General features: G+C 31.6%; 1 protein-coding gene across 1 annotated transcript in view; it reads left to right on the forward strand.

Annotated features, from left to right (window-relative positions):
- Positions 1 to 19,926, forward strand: part of LOC148282432 (uncharacterized) — a 162,802-nt gene that overhangs the window by 53,699 nt on the left and 89,177 nt on the right. The window contains exon 3 of the mRNA XM_088225087.1: positions 14,763 to 14,844. The gene's annotated coding sequence lies outside the window, so the exon portion shown is untranslated. The remainder of the gene's footprint in view (positions 1 to 14,762; positions 14,845 to 19,926) is intronic.

Here is a 19,926-nt window from a genome sequence, read left to right on the forward strand (position 1 = left end):
CATACTGATTTATTAAATATGTATAACTTTATTGTTTTTTTAATGTTTGTTAAATTAAATTCTTTTTTTCTTTTTCCTTCTCCTTTTTATTTATATGTTTTTTAATCTTAATTTGAATATTTTAATTGCTTTATTTTTTATGTTTTGATTTATTTAATTTTATTTTTGTATCTTGTTTTAGTTGCATTTATGAGCACCTACTATTGTTGTCTTAAAACCATAATATATATATGTTTATAATATGTAATGGTTATTTTATTATTGCTTTTTAACTATTTTATACTATCTTGTTTAAATGGCCTCCCTAGTACCTTGGTACCTACTTAAATTCAATATGCAAATATTAATAATTTTTAGATTTGCAATTCAATCATAAACAAGTACCTACTTATCAACAAAAAGTATTTTTCCAATGCAATAGCAGGCAAGCCAACGTTCGGGCAAGACAGCGTCTGTCGGGTCCACTAGTAATTTATATAATACCTACATAAGAAACATAATAAATAAATGATTGCAAAATTTGAGCTTTAGAAAAACAGTTTTTTTCATTTACATATAATTTGTTTTTTTTTTCGTATGTCGCATACGTAGACGATATTCTATTTGATATGCTGAACAATTTCTACTATGTGATTTATTATAATAACCCAATGACTATCACTTTATGAGCCGTTAACACTTTTACTCGACTTCTTTAGAGAAATGTTTCGACAAAATTACTATTTTAAAATTGATTAAAATACAACCTACTTGCAATGAAAAGTAAAACTGTTTGCTTTCTACACAACTCGGTAGATCTTTTCGATTATTCTTAATACAGCGAGAAATTCTACATTCAATTTAAAATGGTTTATATTTTTAGTGCATTTAGTAACGCTGGCCACATGTCTTCTAGTTTAATAACAGGTGTTAATATGAGTAATTATTTGGTTTATTGAGCTGTAGAAATCTGCTATTTTTGGTCAGTTTTGATTTCAGTTTCGATCGCATCAGTCGTCATTTGTTTTTTCTCGAATGTTAAACATGTTCAAAAATAACTAATTGTGATAACTGGTGACATCTTATTTTATCATCATAATAGGTGAGTAATTTATTTATTTTACATGCCTTTTACATAAATTGAGCGCAAATGTTGTGTACCCATCATAAAACGAAACAATTCAAAACAAAATGGACACTGTTACAAGTCATTGGAACAATACACACCATCCCTCGGTAATTGCACATATTTGCATCTACCATCTTCCAGGAATCAGTTAGCTACATGTCCGGCAGTAACCATGATACCCACAACCTATAAAAGCTACCCTTCGGATATCTTTCATTATTTTGTCATAATGTTAAAACTGTGCTTTATTCATGTATTGTTTACTTTTTAGCATAAACACTTGACAAATTATCTACTCTGCCCAATGTTTATTTTTCGTAAATTTAATGATATAATTTTATGTTGCTAGAATTGAAAATGTTACCAACCATAAAATACTTTTTTTAATGGGGCCTAGAATTTAACGGTCCATGCGCTCAGTAGCTGCAAGACTTGTTTTAATATAAATCTTAGTTTTAAAAATGAGTTTTTTAAATTTATTTTAATATCATTTAAACACTAAACTTCATCGTCAAAATAAAACATTATGTAAAAGGGGTCTAGATTACTTACCGTCCATGCGCTCTGTGGCTGCAAGACGTGCTGGATAATTTATTTGCTGTACAGCGCCCTTGAGGTGATTTTCACCAAAAAAAGCTGTACATAAATTATCCAACTACAATAATAATAATAACTTATCTAAGATAATGAACATTGGCGGCGTCCGTGGTGTATAATTCCTCTGTACATGTGATGTCACTGAACTCCTTCTAAACGGCTTAACCGATTTACGTGCGGTTTTCAGAGAAACATAGATCTTTGCGCTGTGCGTGTTCGTAGATATTAAAATCTTCAATCGAATATGCAAAAGAGATGTAAGAATCATAAATGTTTTATTCATCGATCTACCAGGGTTGCATTCGAGAAGAATGAATTTACAAAAAAATGGAAAGATGTTGGTTTTTTGGGTATAAAAAAAGTTTGTTTTTGAATGTTTACAAACAGCATTCGTTTTTTGTGAATCTCAATCAGATTCTTTTCTTAAATTTCCTATAATTTCGACCCATTTATTTCTTTTTCCTGGATTTTTGGTAATACTAAAATAATATTAAATTCAATACATGTTTAACAATCGTATTCCTACTTAAGTACACCCCTCTGTTCGTGAGAAGACCGGAGTTTGACGTTTGCAAAAAGAATGCCATATTTGAAAAAAATATGTATTTTATGTTTTGGAATTCAACCATAAACAAATACTTGTACTTATATTTTTCTTGTCTTTTGTTTGTATGTATATTGTTATTCCTGTCTGTTTATGTTTTTCTTATGTTTATAAATGTAACTTGTTTTTGGCCGATGTTATCAAGTTTTGGTAGTAGGCCCTAATAAAGAAAAAAAAAAAAGGGTACCTACTTGAATTCAATATTTGAATATTAACAGTTTTTATTTTGGAATTTAATCAGAAACAAGTATCTAGGTACCTACTTATCAATGAAAAGTATTTTGCCAACGTTCGGGCAGGACAACGTCTGTCGGACCGCTAGTATATTATATTTTGTTAAGAGGAAATGAGGTCTGATACAAACAAAAAATAACTAATCTTATTTTTTATTTTGTACACCATTTTATGAAAAGGATCTTAATTATATTGTATTTGTTACGATCAATTTAGTGTTAAGTTTCCGCAAACCAAGCTTTGTAAAATTTACATTGAAAATAAACGTACAAATGCCATGTTTCAATAAAAAAAATATAAAAGCACCATCTATAAATAAGTTTTTTATTTAACAACAAACGCGTAACGGGCGCTTTCGGTTTGCGCTCGCAATGGAGGAACTGTAGTGTTTTTTATATTTGTTTTTTATTTGTAAATAGACTATTACACTAAGCCGAAATTCTCTACTGTCAATAAGTCGCTCCATTGAGACGTGAAGGAAACACAAACAAACAAACACACTTTCGCAATTTATAATAATATTAGTAAGGGTCGTACGAATGGATATATTTATTTATTTATTTATTATATATATACGACCTAAGCCAATTACAACAGTTACATGAAGAAACATAAATGCAAGAAACTGGACAAAAAGAACATAAAACTATTTAGCAAAGACAAACAAGGGCAAAACAATAACAGTATACAATATATTAAAAAAAACGAAAGACCAAAAACTTTGAGCTAAACCATGCCGATCCAACTTCATCCCACACTGTTTAGTCGCGAAGAGATCTACGAAAAGCCGGAAGATTTATCCCAAAAAATTCTAAGTCGTGTGATGAATTTACTGATCTACACATTCTGGACATATCTGTACCTTGAAGCTGAAATGCTGGTACTCACATTTGGTAAATTGTTCAGAAGAGCGGTTTGAAGTTGTAAAACTATTTCAAATGTATCTCTCGAAGTAAAAACACTATTTATTGCTGTTTTTTTTTATTGATAAGTTTTTGATAAGAATATTTAAGAAAAAAACATTTTAAGTATGGACTATCAAATAAACTTAAATGTTTTTTTTATAACCGCCCGGCCCGCGCCCTAATTCCTCCTCGGACTTTAGTATAACAAGTCCTGTAGAATATTGAATTCAAAACAATGTATTTACAAAACTTTCTTTAGGCGAAACCATTAAATTACGTGTCATTAATTATAACATTTATTATTTATGAAAATAACAGGTAAATATAAATTGAATGACGTAATATTAATAGCTATAAAACAGTTATTGAAAGTAAACAGTACGTGAAAAAAAGCAAAGTAAAATAGTGAAATTAATGGCAAAAGAAATGACACAATGGTTAAGTATGGTTGATTGTGACAATTAGACTAAATCTTGTACAAAATCCCTCGCTGCGGCAGAGGTAGTTTAGTATAAAAATTGTAGAATATCCACTGCTTTAATACCAGCAGAGTATTATTACTGCACTACTGGTGTTGTTGAACAGAACAAGCTATTTCAGTAGTGGTATACCGGAAGACTCCGATGGTTTTAGCATTAATATAATCTAAATATGTGAACAAAATGACATTATGAACAAAATGACATTCATAATCTGAATATATGAACAAATCAACAAATTGACATTCAGTCTTGTAAATTTTAAATATCAATGTAAATGTTCCATATTAAATAGAATCTAATATTCTTTTTTAATTTAAATTATTTATTGACAATTCTTGATGGAATTCCATTGTAATGATGTAATAACTTATATATATATATTTTTTTTTACATATTTATTACAGCAATATACAAGTAATTATTTATACAACAAATAAATTCAGTAGTAAAAGTAAACATACATATTTTTTATTTTTGCTGTTGGTTCATCTAAACTGCCTAACTAGGGATAGCTTCCACGTTCTAAGGCAGTAAATTATGTATTTTATAATGATATTTAAAAGTATTTACAGTTTTATCATAATGCTATACCAAAATCTCTATATCCTAAGTCCTAAGTCATTACTAGTAAAACAAGCAGCTTACGTCCTTCTACATCGGACAACAAATTCTCTGACTCCCTCCGACCAATATGGACTAAGAATGCAGTCAACACCTTCCTCAGCCTGGCAATCCCACCACATTTCCACGAAACTGGGATAAGGTTATATACCCTCGGGCCTATATAATATTGCTGCCTTTGAGCCAAAAAAGTATTGACTCCTCTCCGTAGAATCAGATCCTTATTGGAGTGTCTAGTATTATGAACATGACAAACCCTTGCGTATTTTTTCCTGTTGAGATGTGTGACCGCTACTGACCTCAATATATACTGTTGTTATTTACATATAAGTTATTAATTTTAAAAATACTTGGTACTCTTCCACTTATTTAATTGTTCAAAATTAATAAGTGGAAGTGTACCAAGTATTTTAAAAATAAATAACTTATAAGTAAATATAAGTTATTACATCACCTAATATTCTGTTTATATTGTATTTTATAACATTATGTACCTAGCTGCTTTAAGCCTTTAACTGCATTTCTTTAGCTTATTTTTGATTTTTAAATATTTTTATTGTTATCATTTTTTTTTTTTTAAACCAACTAAACTTCTAAACACAGTTCTTTATTTTATATCTTTATATTGTATTTTTTTAAATTTATGTTGTTAATGCACTCATCTTTTTATTTTACTATACTATACTTTTTAACACTGATTCTATCTTTGATTTTGATCGTATTTTTTAAAATTTATGTTGTTTATATACTCATGTTCTTTTTTTTATACCAACTTAACTTCTAAACACTGTTCTATATTTTATTGCTTTATATTGTATTTTTAAAATTTTATGTTGTTTATATACTCATGTTTTATATGACTTCCATGTATGTAAAAGCCATATGGGCGTGAAAAATTGATAAAATAAAAATAAAAATATTACATTAAAGAATGTGACTTCTAGCCTTTCAGGTTTAAGTTACAGATATGTTTATGTCATTTTATCAGTTTCATAATACTTCCGCACATAGACACCAAATACCTACCTTTTACTAAAAACAAAAGTACCCATGCATAATGTACGTAGATATACATATTACGTTTTGTCAAAATGACTGACACGACAAAAATAAAGGCCTTTTGTTCAATAGAATATAACCTATTTGTTGAATGTTATATAACACACGTCTTTCTATTCGCCATTATTGTTTTTGCTCTAGTTGGCTTAACACCACAGCGAAGAAACAAAATTTGTGAAATAACTAAATGCTTAGGTTAACTGTGGTACGGTACTGAGTATTAAGTTGGTTACTTAACCAAACATGCATTTTTCATGCATGTAGATGTGTTTAAAAATAGAAACATTTACTATCGCCCATTTCAGATGGATCGTCCGAATCCACTCGGCACGGTAAAATTAGGTTGGATTGACAAGTATTATATTTATTTAAAATTGATTCAGAAACTCTCAGTTAAAAATCCTCAAAAAAACCGAATAGAGACTTGTCGACCTCAGGGTATGCTGGTTATTGCGTTTGCCTGGCATTGAATAAATAAATATAATAAAAAAATTAAAAATTACACACAACAGGCCAGGAGCTCAGTGGTGAAGAGGACACCCAGGCTTGAGAAACATATATTTTTTTTTGTGTTCTCACCGATAATCGATCCCGGAACCTTCTGTGCGAGTCAACGTCTTAACCACTACACCACGCAGGTTGTGATGTAGTGGCTAAGAAGCTTATAGTAAGAGATGAAAAGAATATCCGGTAACTACTTCGTATCCGGCCTATCTGGGCTCATTTTATTATTGGGCCGGATATCAGATACTAGCTTAATATTCGGCCGGATACAGGATAGACCTTAAATATCCAGCCGGATACCGAATTGTAGCTTCGGTGGATTCCTAATATTCATTGCTGCGAACATTTTATGTAATCAAAGCCACTAAATTAATTTATTTATGTCGACCGTGTTTGAGGAAAAGGAAATCATTATTTGAACATTTTTGAGTAGTTTAGCTATTTTGAAGCAATTAGTTCTAAAAAATTACTCCTTGGCTGCTATTCTGAATCCTCTCGCGGCAGTGGAAAACGCTTTCACGGCGCGTATTTATTACCTAAATACGCGCTATAAAAGCGTTCTCTGTGGTTACCCGTTTGGTTGTGTGAAATAGCTACTTCTCTACAAAATCTCAATATTATTATTATGATAGCATAAAAGTTTTTTTATTTTTCAAATATTTTTTGTGGTTTGATTATAATGTGGTTTTTTCATTTATTTTTGTAAATACCATATATCGTATTGGAAAAAAAAAACAACGTTTTATATTGCAATGTTTTTAATGTTCGAGATTAGCGAACATTGACCAATCTGCTTTCATTTCATACTTTTATTTGCTTATTAAATTTCTTAGTATTTTCATATTTTTTCATTATTTGTTTTTGTATTTTTTAATTAAGTACTCACTGTTGTTATTAGGCATATTACTTATTAGTCTTATTTCTTACTATAGTATAGAGTGAGTTTATAGAAACCATATCCCAATTATAATTTTGATTATGTTTTTGTATTATTTTCTATTGATATCAATGATACTATTATTTTAGTATATAATTATGCATGTAATTAAATTTGTTTAATTTATATTTTTATCTAATTGTTTTTTTATGTTATCTTCTTTGGAATTTATTTATTTATTATTTATACTTTGTTTTCCTCCATTGTTATTCTATTGCATAACGTGGTATTATAATTGAATTAATTGAATTGATGTTTGATAGGTTCACAAATTTCGAGATCCGTGAACTGTGTAAGTCTGAGATATGCATTATCGACAGAATCAAGAAAGGGGTGCTGCGTTGGTTTGGACATGTAGAGCGAATGGACAGCGAAAGAACGGCTAAAGGGATCTACGATGCGAATGTTGATGGATGCAGAAAACGAGGAAGACCAGAAAGACATGGCACAATCAAGTTCATCAAATACTGGAAGAGGGACATGTCAAAAGTAGGAATAATCAGCGTGCGTGCATGAGAAGATGTATGAATGTAGAGGAAGCGAGGTATGTATACAAAGATAGTGTGATATGGCATTCTATCCTCTCTGCTTACCCCTACGGGGAAACGGCGTGATATTTTGTTTGTTTGAATTTTAATATGTATTTTTTATTGTCAATTATTGTGGCTTAACACAGACACAGCCTAAAAGCTTTAAGGCTTTAGTCTGGTAAAACGCGCACAAAATTAGGAAATCATACGATTTTACTATTTTAAAACGAACGGTTTTTTTGATCGCAAAATAATTTTTAAAAAAAACAAAAATTAGCTAAAAACAATATTTTTTTAAAAGGTTTTTCTATTGAAAAATATGTAAATACTTAAAAGTTTTATGTAACTAAAATATAAATACTTTTAGACCGGCAGATTACGCCATTTCAAATTTAGGCTTAACTTAGGTATCTGGGATCTCAATAAAGATCAAGTATTGAACTAAAATTTGTTACAATAATTTAAAGATAATAAATTCAACATGAATGTGGCTGCGGCAATTTTTTTTTTTGTTTTTGAAAAGAAATACAAGATGCGAACGCTTATTAATTATCCATCACTAATATTATTATAGTACACAGAACTTCAACCCGAAGGATTACCGGTTACTATCGTTTTGAATACATATGTACAATAACAAGCGGAACTGTTTTTTATCTCGCCTTGAAGAAATAATAAACCAATAATACCGCATAAGTCCATTTGTCTAACATTAGCTAACCCACAACTGATAGTTATAATATAAGAAACAACGAAGAAGTGTACTAAATAAAAGTTAATCTCCAATACTCCAATTATGTACGCAGACATTGATTGCCAAAAAGTCAAGGCTATGGAATAGTAACTTAATCACGAGTGAGCAAATTGTAGATACTCTAAAGTCTAAAGAAAGGAATCACGAGATATATTTATTTATTTATTCATCAACGATTCAAAGACTGGTATTGAAATTATTTTAAAAAAGAGTCTGACACATTACTGGCCATGCGGTTACAAGAGTAGATACCAGCAGAATGCTCGTACAAGGTTTTTTGAATCATTTCATACCAAAAACCCGTACGACTTTTGCTCAGAGGAATTCCTCATTTGTGGCCCCACGAGTGTTCAATGTCCTGGATGAACATATGAAGTTCTCTAAAACGAAAGCCATTTTCAAAAAGAGTGTACAGCTTGCCCACCACATACCGCACACCGCATCTGAGGACATAAGTCTCCTTGGTGGTGCCTACATACACGGAAAATTTGCTAGTTGTCAAACGAGAAAAGCTGCCGGAAAGAGCTCTCTGAAATCTGGTAGCCTTAGCATCTTTGTGCTGAAAGAAAGTAATCCAGAAGTACATAATATTATTGTCATTATTATTATTTATTTTATTATTTATTTTATTTAGTTCTATGATTAACATAGTCTAATATATATTTACAACACAATATTTCCATCTATACTTATTCTAACATTATTTATCACTATTATACAATTAATATCCTAATTTATAATATTCACTGTTTCATATGTACATTTTCATTAATTATATTCACTATTTACACTATATATTACCTAATATTTTTCACATATATACTTTTTATATTTGATTTTAAATATATTTACATTTATTTCATTTTTTATGCTTTCTGGCATTTTCTCGAATAATTGTATTCCCTTGTACATAAGGCAGTTCTGGGACATTGCTTTTGATTTCTTTTCTAGTCTTACATTTTTAGATCCTCTTGTAGCATAGTTTCTATGAAAGAACTCATTATTTTTTAGTTTATTTTGAAAATATCTCGGAACTATTCCTTTAATAATTTTGTTTATTTCATTAGCAACATTGAATTTGATTATTTGATCAATTGTCATGATATCCATCTAATATGTACTTCATTGGATTGAGAAAAGAGGGAAGCGAATTCTTCACCGACTGGGATTAAATTGATTGGACATGCTCGATTCGCCGAAATGATTACAAAACTTTTTAAAAGCCTCGAAATTCTTTTTGGAAGCCACCTGATCTGTATATCCGACAGGACCTATAACGGGGCCACGGATAGTAGCGAGAAGGTCCATTCGGTAATCGTAGAGAAGGGGAAAGGGACAAGACCACAGGATGTGTTCAGAAGATTGGTTAGGATATCCGCAGCAGCACGAAGGGAAGTCAACGATATTAAAAACATTTTTTTTAAATTAAATTTACCATGACCCGATAAAAAGAGTGTACAAGTTTGGATTTTGTCTAAAAGAAGATACCATTGCAGGAGGCTGCTGCTAAATACAGCGTAGATTTATATACTATTATGCGTGTTGTCCAGATGCTTATTAAAATACATGTTTATGTAATAATTTTAAATTTTGCTATTATTTAATAATGTATATATGCTTCCACTTTTCATTATGTTTCATTATCCTAACTCAACACTAGGCTCTTGGCCTCATAGAGTAAAGGATACGTTATTATTATTTTTTTGTAATATTTGTAGCAATAAATAAATAATTATTTTTTCTCGTCAACGACCTTTTGCAAAAATTGTAATACAAAAATAATCACAGCAGTGAATAAATTACAATGTATCAGATTTCATAATTTTATTTTTATCATTTGGTATTGTCCGCGTCGTGGTTTAGTGGTCAGTGCGTATGCCTACCATGCAAGAGGTCTCGGGTTCGATTCCCAAAATGGTCGACATGAAATATTTATTTAAAAATGTGTTTTACGATACGATATTTCATAGTCCCTGGACTGGCACCTGAAGCGTAAGACTGATTATCTTACCTTCATGTAACAAAAACTATGAAGATACGCCGCGATTGGTGTCCCAATGCAGTACCTTATGCACCATATATTACATGAAGGTACGATGATCAGTCTCACGGCTCAGGTACCAGTGCAGGGACTATGAAACATTTTACTGTAAAAAAGCTCGTTTAAATAATATTTGATATCAACCATTCAGGAATCGAAATCGAGACCTCTTGCATGGTTGGTAAACGCACTGACCATTACACTACAATAATAATAATAATAATGGAATAAATCATGGTTTATAAACAAAAATTACAATTTCTTTATCTGCTGCATACATACTTAGGTAATAGATTTCTCTGGATTATGTCTAGTCTGCCTAACTATGTACAACCTGTTTTAAGGCAGACATTTTTATGCAAAAATAAACAATAACATGACTACCTACCAGTCAATTTATTATAAAGTTATACAATAAATATACCATTTATTGTTTTAGAATGTTTTTTGATAAATCTTCCGATTTATCTCTACCTAAATCCAGTAACCATTTTATTACAAATTTATTTAATTGAATTTGAGTCATGGTTTTGTAATGTTCGGGTAACATATTGATTATTTTGGGTCCCAGAAACCTGAATTTTTTTTGTTCGAATTTACAATGAACCTCTGTACAGTTGAAAACTGTGAAACAAATAAATATGTAGAATAAGGGGATACAAATAGTATTTTGGTGTTCGGTTGATCCGGAAATTCGGTTAAACGGGACTGTATACTCGTTTATAAAAAAAAAAAATACCAGAATTTTTAAAATGAGAATTAATAATTATAGTAATAAAAATACGTATATAGTGTTATTCCACTTATATTTATAATTTTTACCAGTGCCGGGTTTTGTCATGACCGACATTGTCAAACTAGTGGGAGAATGAATGTTTATGTTATATATAAGTCCAAGCGGGGGTCGTGGATCATGATTTCATATAATTATGGGAATAAAAGAGTTTGCTAAATGTTATATAATTTTCGTATATAATCACTTACCGACTTTTCGATGTCTAACGGTTACGCCAGGACACCAATTAAACCAACATGCACTCAAATCCGGTAGACATGGAAAAGACGTCATGTGGTTATGTACAAATATTTAACAACATTTAGTAAAATGTTCGACCACAAAGTTAATGCTTTAAATATTAATTAAACCCATAGAATTAAGAATAGTCCAGAAACCGCATACGCACATCACACAGACGGCGACTAAACTACTCATAAATGAGTAGGTTTACGTTTTGAGCCATTAGTTTTTTTGTAGACGTCGTTCCTTTTAAAGTGTCCCGCGTGTCCTTTTAAAGTGTAGGATACTGCTAGGAGTGTAGAATACTGCTAGGATCTTGAAAGAAACAGAATGGCATAACATTTTATGTGTAATTAACAAACGAATGTTTAAGTAGCAAATGCATTACTTAAAAATTGAATTATTTTTCCATCTGTCAGATTGTCGAAGAAACAAAATGGAAATTTCGTTAGTTTTGCCAGGGTAGTAATTTTTTTTACCCTTCTTTGCTTATCTAATGAAAGAACTGATGAAAATTAGACCTCGGATTAAACAACGCCGTGGGGGACATTTGAACGACATTATCTTTAAAACATAAAATATTATTTAACATCATAAAAAAATATTCGTTTTATGTCAAATAAAATTTGTTTTATATTTAATGTTTAAAGTTCATTAATTCAATTACTCTTATTAAATGACCCTTTACTCATTTATTATGTTGTGTCAAACAATATTTCCGCGTGCACAATAAAATTTTAGAGAAATTAACAGATTGCTTTTTTTTTTACCTTACATTTGTGTCATGATTATTTTTTTTCCCATCAAGCAACATTACCCGGCGACTTCACGAATGCTCGCGGCGAAAGTAAGGCATAGTGTGGGAATTATTGGACACAATCGATGTATTCAAATATGATTCTACGCTCCTTCTCGACTATCCTAATTATATGATAAAATAGTTCAAATTAGAATTTAAGTTATATTTGAATATATATAATAAAAACAGATGTAAAATCAATAATTTGATGTATTTGAATTACATGTATAATATTGATTCCTTTCAATTGATTAACTAATAAAATACTTATGTTGCTCTGTGAAAACAAAGATTTATTTTATCAGTTTTATATCACAAAACGAACTTAGTTAACATATTTTTATCAACCATCTTACCTGTGAAAACAAAGAAACGACATTTAAGTTTATTAAGTACCTCTTTCCCATTTGCTTTTACGATTTATTCAAACAATCTTTATTCTTTATTCACTTCGGCCATGTAAAAATCTGACGTAACATCGCCATCTTGGTTTTATCTGTTTTACCGTATAACTGTGAAACACTGCTTTATCGACAACGCGAAACGCTGTAACATTCAAAATGAAAGGGAATACATTTCCTTTACATATGTATAAACATTTTATAAAAACTATAACGGGGACCGCTGCCGGGCCATGTTCTAAAGATGTCCCCCGCGTCACAAAGAAATTAAAAGTGAACACAACATTGTTTTCGTTTTGAAGATCTTGTTCTGTGTGAGCAGCTGAGATGGATTTTCCTCATCGAAGCCATGCCTAGACTTCTTGAATTGCTTTTTAAAAAAGGTTTCTGTCTCTTTTATCTATCAATTTCCACCTGCTGCGCCGGCGTTGCGACTGTGTTGGACATCCAACTGGTTGAATTATCCAACGGCCAATTTGCCACGGATCGCCCGGCAAGGCCCCCGTACATCTTACATAGCCGGAAGCACATTCAATGATTACATTCTGAATCTATTATACACCGTACTGCACGATAACAATAACATTATCCATGGCTAATTGATACGCAGATGTAAGCGATGCAAAAAACACGATCATAATAAAAGTAAAAAGTTTTGAAACTGTAATTATCATTATTTATTTATTTATTTATTAAATACATACGGCCTAAGCCAATTACAACAGTTACATGAAGAAACATAAACATTAACATTATCGTCCTTATCAGCTCACGATGGTGCATAGAGCACTACCACTAATTAGTACCACCTTTTTAGTAAACTATTTTGATTTACCTTACCCGTGTGAAAGAATTCCCGAAAGTGTTCTTTTACTTGACAAAGATATACCTCCTTATGCTCCCAATGAAATGAGAATCTTTACGGGTGGTAGCCTGCTCGACGGCAAAGTGAGAGCGGCATTGGTTCCTATTGAAGTTGATAAAGAATTAACAGGCAGAACATTTAAATTAGACAATTTCTGCTCAGTTTTTCAGGCTGTCGAGAAGCCGAGAGCTATAGATGAATCTCACCCGCATAAATAAAGGTTTCAGCCCTTTAACTTCACAAACATCAACGGATGAAAGAATTGAAGGAATATAGATGTTCAAATATGGGCTGAATGGTGAATGTTACGCAGTGTGTAAAGTGGCCACTTAAACCAGTCATTGACAGGTCATAAGCTCTGTAGATGCCTAGACTTCTATATTAACGTCTCTTAAATGTTCTTTATCTCTGTTGTAATATGTTAAATGAACGAGTGTTTTCGACACGATGGACAACCTCAGGTAAAAATCCTGCAGAAGGTAATCGAGTGGAGATAAGTCATCATGGTAGCGTAGTAATTAGCGCACTTGCGTACCACGCTCGAGGTTTTGGGTTTGATCCATGTCAGAGTGGACATGAAATATTGATTTGCTGAAAAAATGCATTTTATAAAAACAATCCATATACGCTACAATTAGAGACTACAGTCCCGGGATCCGGGCCGTTTTCAAGCCCCAAAAAATCCGGGATTGTGCTTGGCTTATCTCTGGATTTTCGAGATTTCTGTTCCACATTCCAATATACAGGACCAACCCGCCAATGGTTATGCCTGTTGGAAGGGCTACCTCTATGTTGAACAATATTTGGACATGGATATTTTTCCTGTCTCTAAGGGAGTTTTTCGTTACAAAATTCCCTTGACTTTTTAAACATATTCTCAAAATATTACAATATTTTGAGTTTGTCCGAATGTGTCATAAAAAATATGTTTAAATTTTTAATTTTGAATCCCCACGAAAACGGTTCATGGCATCTCACGCCCCTAATACGTCACAAATTTCGAACTTTGTTTGTGACCGTTTAAATTTAAATATAACATCGTCACGAATATTGACATCACATTTGTTAAGGCCAAACATGTCGAGTTTTTGTTGAGACATATTTTTTAACGATTTCACAAAAAAAAATATGCATGAAAACTTTTCTTCACAGTTTACAGGGTGTTCTTAAAACCCTTTCACATACGAAACCACGATGATCAGTATGAGCAAGAAGACATATTGGCACATTAAAATAAATGTTTAGAATGAATGAAATTTAAAAAAATAAAACATAAAAAACTAATAATTGCTTACTTCTGCAGGGGAGAAGTGAAGAGGGCGAAAACGCACGTTTGGCGGTGTATCAGACCCCCCCTCCACCCTCCTCGTTTCAACCCTGCAGAAGTAAGCAACCATTTGTTTTTTTATATATTATTATTATTTTTACATCTTAGCATGTTTTTCATTCTTTATTTTAATTCTTAACTTTTAATTACCTTTTCAAAAATTTCTTCATTTTTTCACTTCAATTTTAATTTTTAAACAATTTCTATGTATGTTTATTTTCCTTCTCTTTTTTGTACTTTAATTAATAACTTTACATATAATTACTTTATAATATGGATTCACTGGTCCATTAAGCTAGGGTTTCCAGGACAGCGGTGCCCGTATCTTTACGGCCGTAGTGAACGGTGATGCGGTGGACAGCCGTCGTAACGGTGACTAGAGAGTTGTTTCCTAGGAAAACGGTGTTGATAACACCGTTAAAAAATAAAACCACTCTCTAGCCACCTCTACGAGGGCTGTCCACCGTATCACCGTTCACTACGGCCGTAAAGATACGGGCACCGCTGTCCTAGGAAACCCTAGCTTTAGAATTCAGTCTAACTGTGTAAAATATAAAACTATGTAACTGTACTGTATGTTTCATAAATAAAAAAAATAAAAAAATATATAGATATATTTGTTAATTCTATTCGTTCTAAAAATTTATTTTAATGTGCCAATATGCCTTCTTGCTCATACTGATCATCGTGGTTTCGGATGTGACAGGGTTTAAAAAGCACCCTGTATATCCATATTAATTTTGAAAATACAAAAAAAATTTCTCAATCTATTTCACATATTATTTTTATCTTTATTCATATTATGTGATATCTTCCTATTGAAACAGTTTGGCAATTCTGCAGAAGTATTGATTTTTTTCTTGATAAATAGTTTAAACCACTTTTGGCTACCCATGATTTGTAATGAGTCATTCTATAGTCAGTAGTTTTAGCATGATATTGTATTATTATTAATTTTCAACTATCGTATTATCGGCACGATGTTGTATGTCAATGTGGGCGGTTCTGGTTCAATACTGTGGAATGTTTGATAAATAAAAAAAAACATTATTTCAACGCCTACAATCAGACAGATCTAATCACGTAACACTTTAAAACGTAATTTATATTAAAAAAGTATACGTAAGCAACAGTCTTATTCGAATAAAATATTGTATGTTGCGTCAGATAATCAGATTTTAGCAGTTGCAATCTTCATTTAATAGGCTTTACCATTATTTATTTATTTATTTGGTTTACACATAAATAAAACAGAGAAATATTCCAAAAATAAAAAAAGACAGTTACTTTTTTTCATCAATTGCACGTGAACACTTGTAAAATACACATTTAAATTACATTAACAATGTAAATTACAATATTTGAGTTTGTCCAAATGTTTGTAGACAAAAGACTGGATTTTACCCCCCCGTTAGGATTAACAAATTACATCAGGGATGGAGAATACCTTAAAATACAATTAATTTTTCTAAATCTATTTCACATATTGCTTTTATCGGTATTCAAATTCTTTAAGGTATTCTCCATCCCTGTGGTAATTTGTTAACAATGTAAATGATTAATATTGAAATTAAATGAATGTAAACAAAACACTTCTTGTGTACACATGTAAACGGCCTCCGTGGTGTAGTGGTCAAGACGCTTGACTCACACACGAAAGGTTCCGGGTTCGATTCCCGGTGAGAATACAAAAAATAAAATGTGATTTTTCTCAAGCCTGAGTGTTCTGTGATGTAATTCACCACTGTTATTGGGCCTCCTGGCTTGTTGTAGTGCAATTTAAAAAAATTAAAATAAACACGAATAAAATACACAAAACTAGCAATAACAAATTACAACAGGGATGGAGAATACCTTAATAAGATAAAATGAAAGTCTATGCATTTACAGGGCTTATGACCCGTCATTGGCACCAGCCAACCTTAAACCATTAAGTGGCCACTTTACACACGGTATAATATTCACCATTTTACCTATGTTTGAACATCCATTTTTCTTCAATTCTTCCATCTGTTGATTTAAGTGAAGTTAAAGAACTAAAACCTTTATTGTTGTGAAGAGATTCATCTGATTGAATAATGACTAACGAATAATCTTATCAATCTTAATGGTTCCCGAGGTGGCGAAATCCTGTCTTTTGTCTACAAACATTTGAACACACTCAAATATTGTAATAAAACTAACAGTGTATGTGATCAAAATTGAATTATTATAAAAATAAATTCATTAGTAAAACACGTCTAGTATCATGTAAATACTAAAAAAATACACATTTAAATAAAACTAGCAATGTAAATTATCAAAATTAAATTAATATATTATGTATATATATGATATAAATACTCTAGAATTGAATGATTGCGTCCGTCCTTATACCGCACAGGAATTTGAGCCTTATTATCATAGTATTCAACGCTAAATCAGTGTGATTTTCGTATGTAAAAATTTAGCGAATTGCTGTCCCAGTAAATGAATCCCCATAAGCTAAAACTGCAAGGCCCGTTAGCTAAACCTGTAATAACGGATATATAAATAAATGTTAAAATCAAAAAAGGTGGAACTTCAATTTAAAACTTATTTATAAAATTAACATATTACAACTTACAACATAGATAGAAAACATTTTAGAGAATGATAAATTGGAAGTCTGGGGATTGACAGGGCTTAGGACTTGTCATTGGCTGGTTTGAGTGGCCACTTTACACACTGTGTAACATTTGGAATTCTTCCACCTGTTGTATTTTGTGACGTTGCAGAGCTGAAACCTTTATGATGCGAGACGTTTATCTGACTGAATTATTTCACCCATATACTTGGCAATGCCTAAAAATAATTTTCAATTACTTTATATTGAACCAGCTTGTTTGATTAACAATATCTTAAGTTTGTCTAAATTTTTGTAGACAAGGACTAGATTCTCTCCTCCTTTCCTCTTTCCTCTGTATTAATTTTTCCCATCGAGTAGTAGTATTGATTTAAAGTAATTTATATACAAATACAGTTATTTCTATTTTTGTATATTCATAGCTTTTTCGAAAAAAAAACCTGTTGAATATGTTTCGTTGCTTTGATTATGTAAATAAAAATTTTATTTTATTGGTTGGTTGGAAGAAATTGCCATTTGGCAATAAACCCGCCAATAAACCATTTTCAATATGCACAAAAAAATAAATAGATTAAGCTCCCTATACCTAGAGTTGTCGGTCTCGTGGTGTAATGGTCACCGCGTTTGCCTACCATTCAAGAAGTCTCGGGTTCGATTCCCGACATGATTGATATGAAGTATTAATTTAAAAGGGTGTTTTTACACTTAAAATATTTCATAGTCCCTTGAATGGTACCTGAAGCGTGAGACTGATCATTTTTACCTTCATGTAACAAAAATGATCAAGATATGCTACGATTGGTGTACCAATGCAGTGCCCTATGCACCATTACGTGCGGAAAGGGAATAATGATGATACCTAAAGTTATTGATATTTTCATATTACAATAAAGATGGTGACCATTTAAGAATAGGGAATATGAAAGTTAAAGGGCTCATGTCACTGGCGGGTTTTAGTGGTCTACCAGTCGGCATTTTGCCTCTGTTTGAACATCCATATTTGCTAAATTATTCCAACTGTTGATTTTTGTTAAGTTTTTGGGGGCGATCTGGTGATCCAGAGACTAGTAACTAACGTTTCCTATTACTGTCGGCATAAAGTGGTTTGAAATGGGTGAAGGATTTATTTATTTATTTTATTTATACATCCCCTTGTAGACGATGAGGGGGGGTTTTAGAGCGACAGTGAAAGGTACATTGAAAGTTGTAAATGTAAATATTTGTTCACGCTTTTTCTTACTGAATTTGGTTAGCAAAGAATGAAATATAATCATTCGCAATGAAAATAAATAAATTATTGCTTGTATGAGTGAATCCGAAGAAATACATTTAGTCATAGAATTAAGAATAGTCGTAGAATCATATTTGAATACATCGGACAGTGTCCAATAATTCCCCTACTTAGACACGCTTACGCCGCGCGCATACGTTAAGTCGCCGGGTAATGTTGCTTGATGGGAAAAAAATTTATCATAACACAAATGTAAGGTAAAAAAAAGCTATCTGTTAATTTCTCTAAAATTTTATTGTGCACGCGAAAACATTGATTGACACAGCAGATTAGATAAATAAAGGGTCATTTAATAAGAGTAATTGAATTTATGAACTTTAAACTTAAAATATAAAACGAATTTATTTGACCCAAAACGGGTATTTCTATATCATGCTAAATAATATTTCATGTTTTAAAGATAATGTCGTTCAAATGTCCCCCACGGCGTTGTTTAATCCGAGGTCTAATTTTCACTAGTTTTTGTATTAAATAAGCAAATTCGGGTAAAAAAAATTCTACCCTGGCAACACTAACGAAATTTCTATTTTATTTCTTCGACAATCTGACAGGAATCTGGAAAATCTGGAAAAATAATTCAATTTTTAAGTAATTCATTTGCTACTTAAACATTCGTTTGTTAATTACACATGGAATGTGATTGCACCCGGTTCCTTTAAGATCCTAGCAGTATTTCTAAACTTTAAAAGGACACAACTCGGCATAGTTGAATTCAAATCAGGAGCTGCGTACTGAGCGACGTCTACAAAGAAACTAATGAAGCAAAACGTAAACCTACTCATTTATGAGTAGTTGAGTCGCCTTCTGTTTGATGTGCGTATGCGGTTTCTGGACTTTTCTTAATTCTATACATTTAGTCTTTAAAACGGATTCGGGTATGTGGTGGATGCTTTCAATGTTGATTTTTGTAATGTTTAATGAAATTTCTGTGTTTTTCTTTATGAAAAAAAATAATTTTAATGGCTAGCTGCTCCGCGTCTCGCCTTTACACGCAAACGAATCTGATTTTCCATCTAATTTTACGTAGTTTACTATAAATAGAAGATGGCGAATCCGAAAAATAAGGCAACAGACAATATCCGCGTTTCGTGTACTTTTACCGTTAGAGGCTAGAGGCTGGAGGCTGGAGCGCTAGAGCAATCAGGTCTGAGGTCTGAGCAATATGTACTGTACTACATCCGCGAAACATGTGCAGTAGGGTGAGCCGATATATTTTTTTCCGAATTTCGAAATGAAAGGGGTCT

The sequence above is a fragment of the Micrasema longulum genome, unplaced genomic scaffold (genome assembly GCF_059751315.1).
Source record: "Micrasema longulum isolate JH-2025_06_02 unplaced genomic scaffold, ASM5975131v1 h1tg000330l, whole genome shotgun sequence".
Classification (NCBI taxonomy): Eukaryota; Metazoa; Arthropoda; class Insecta; order Trichoptera; family Brachycentridae; genus Micrasema; species Micrasema longulum.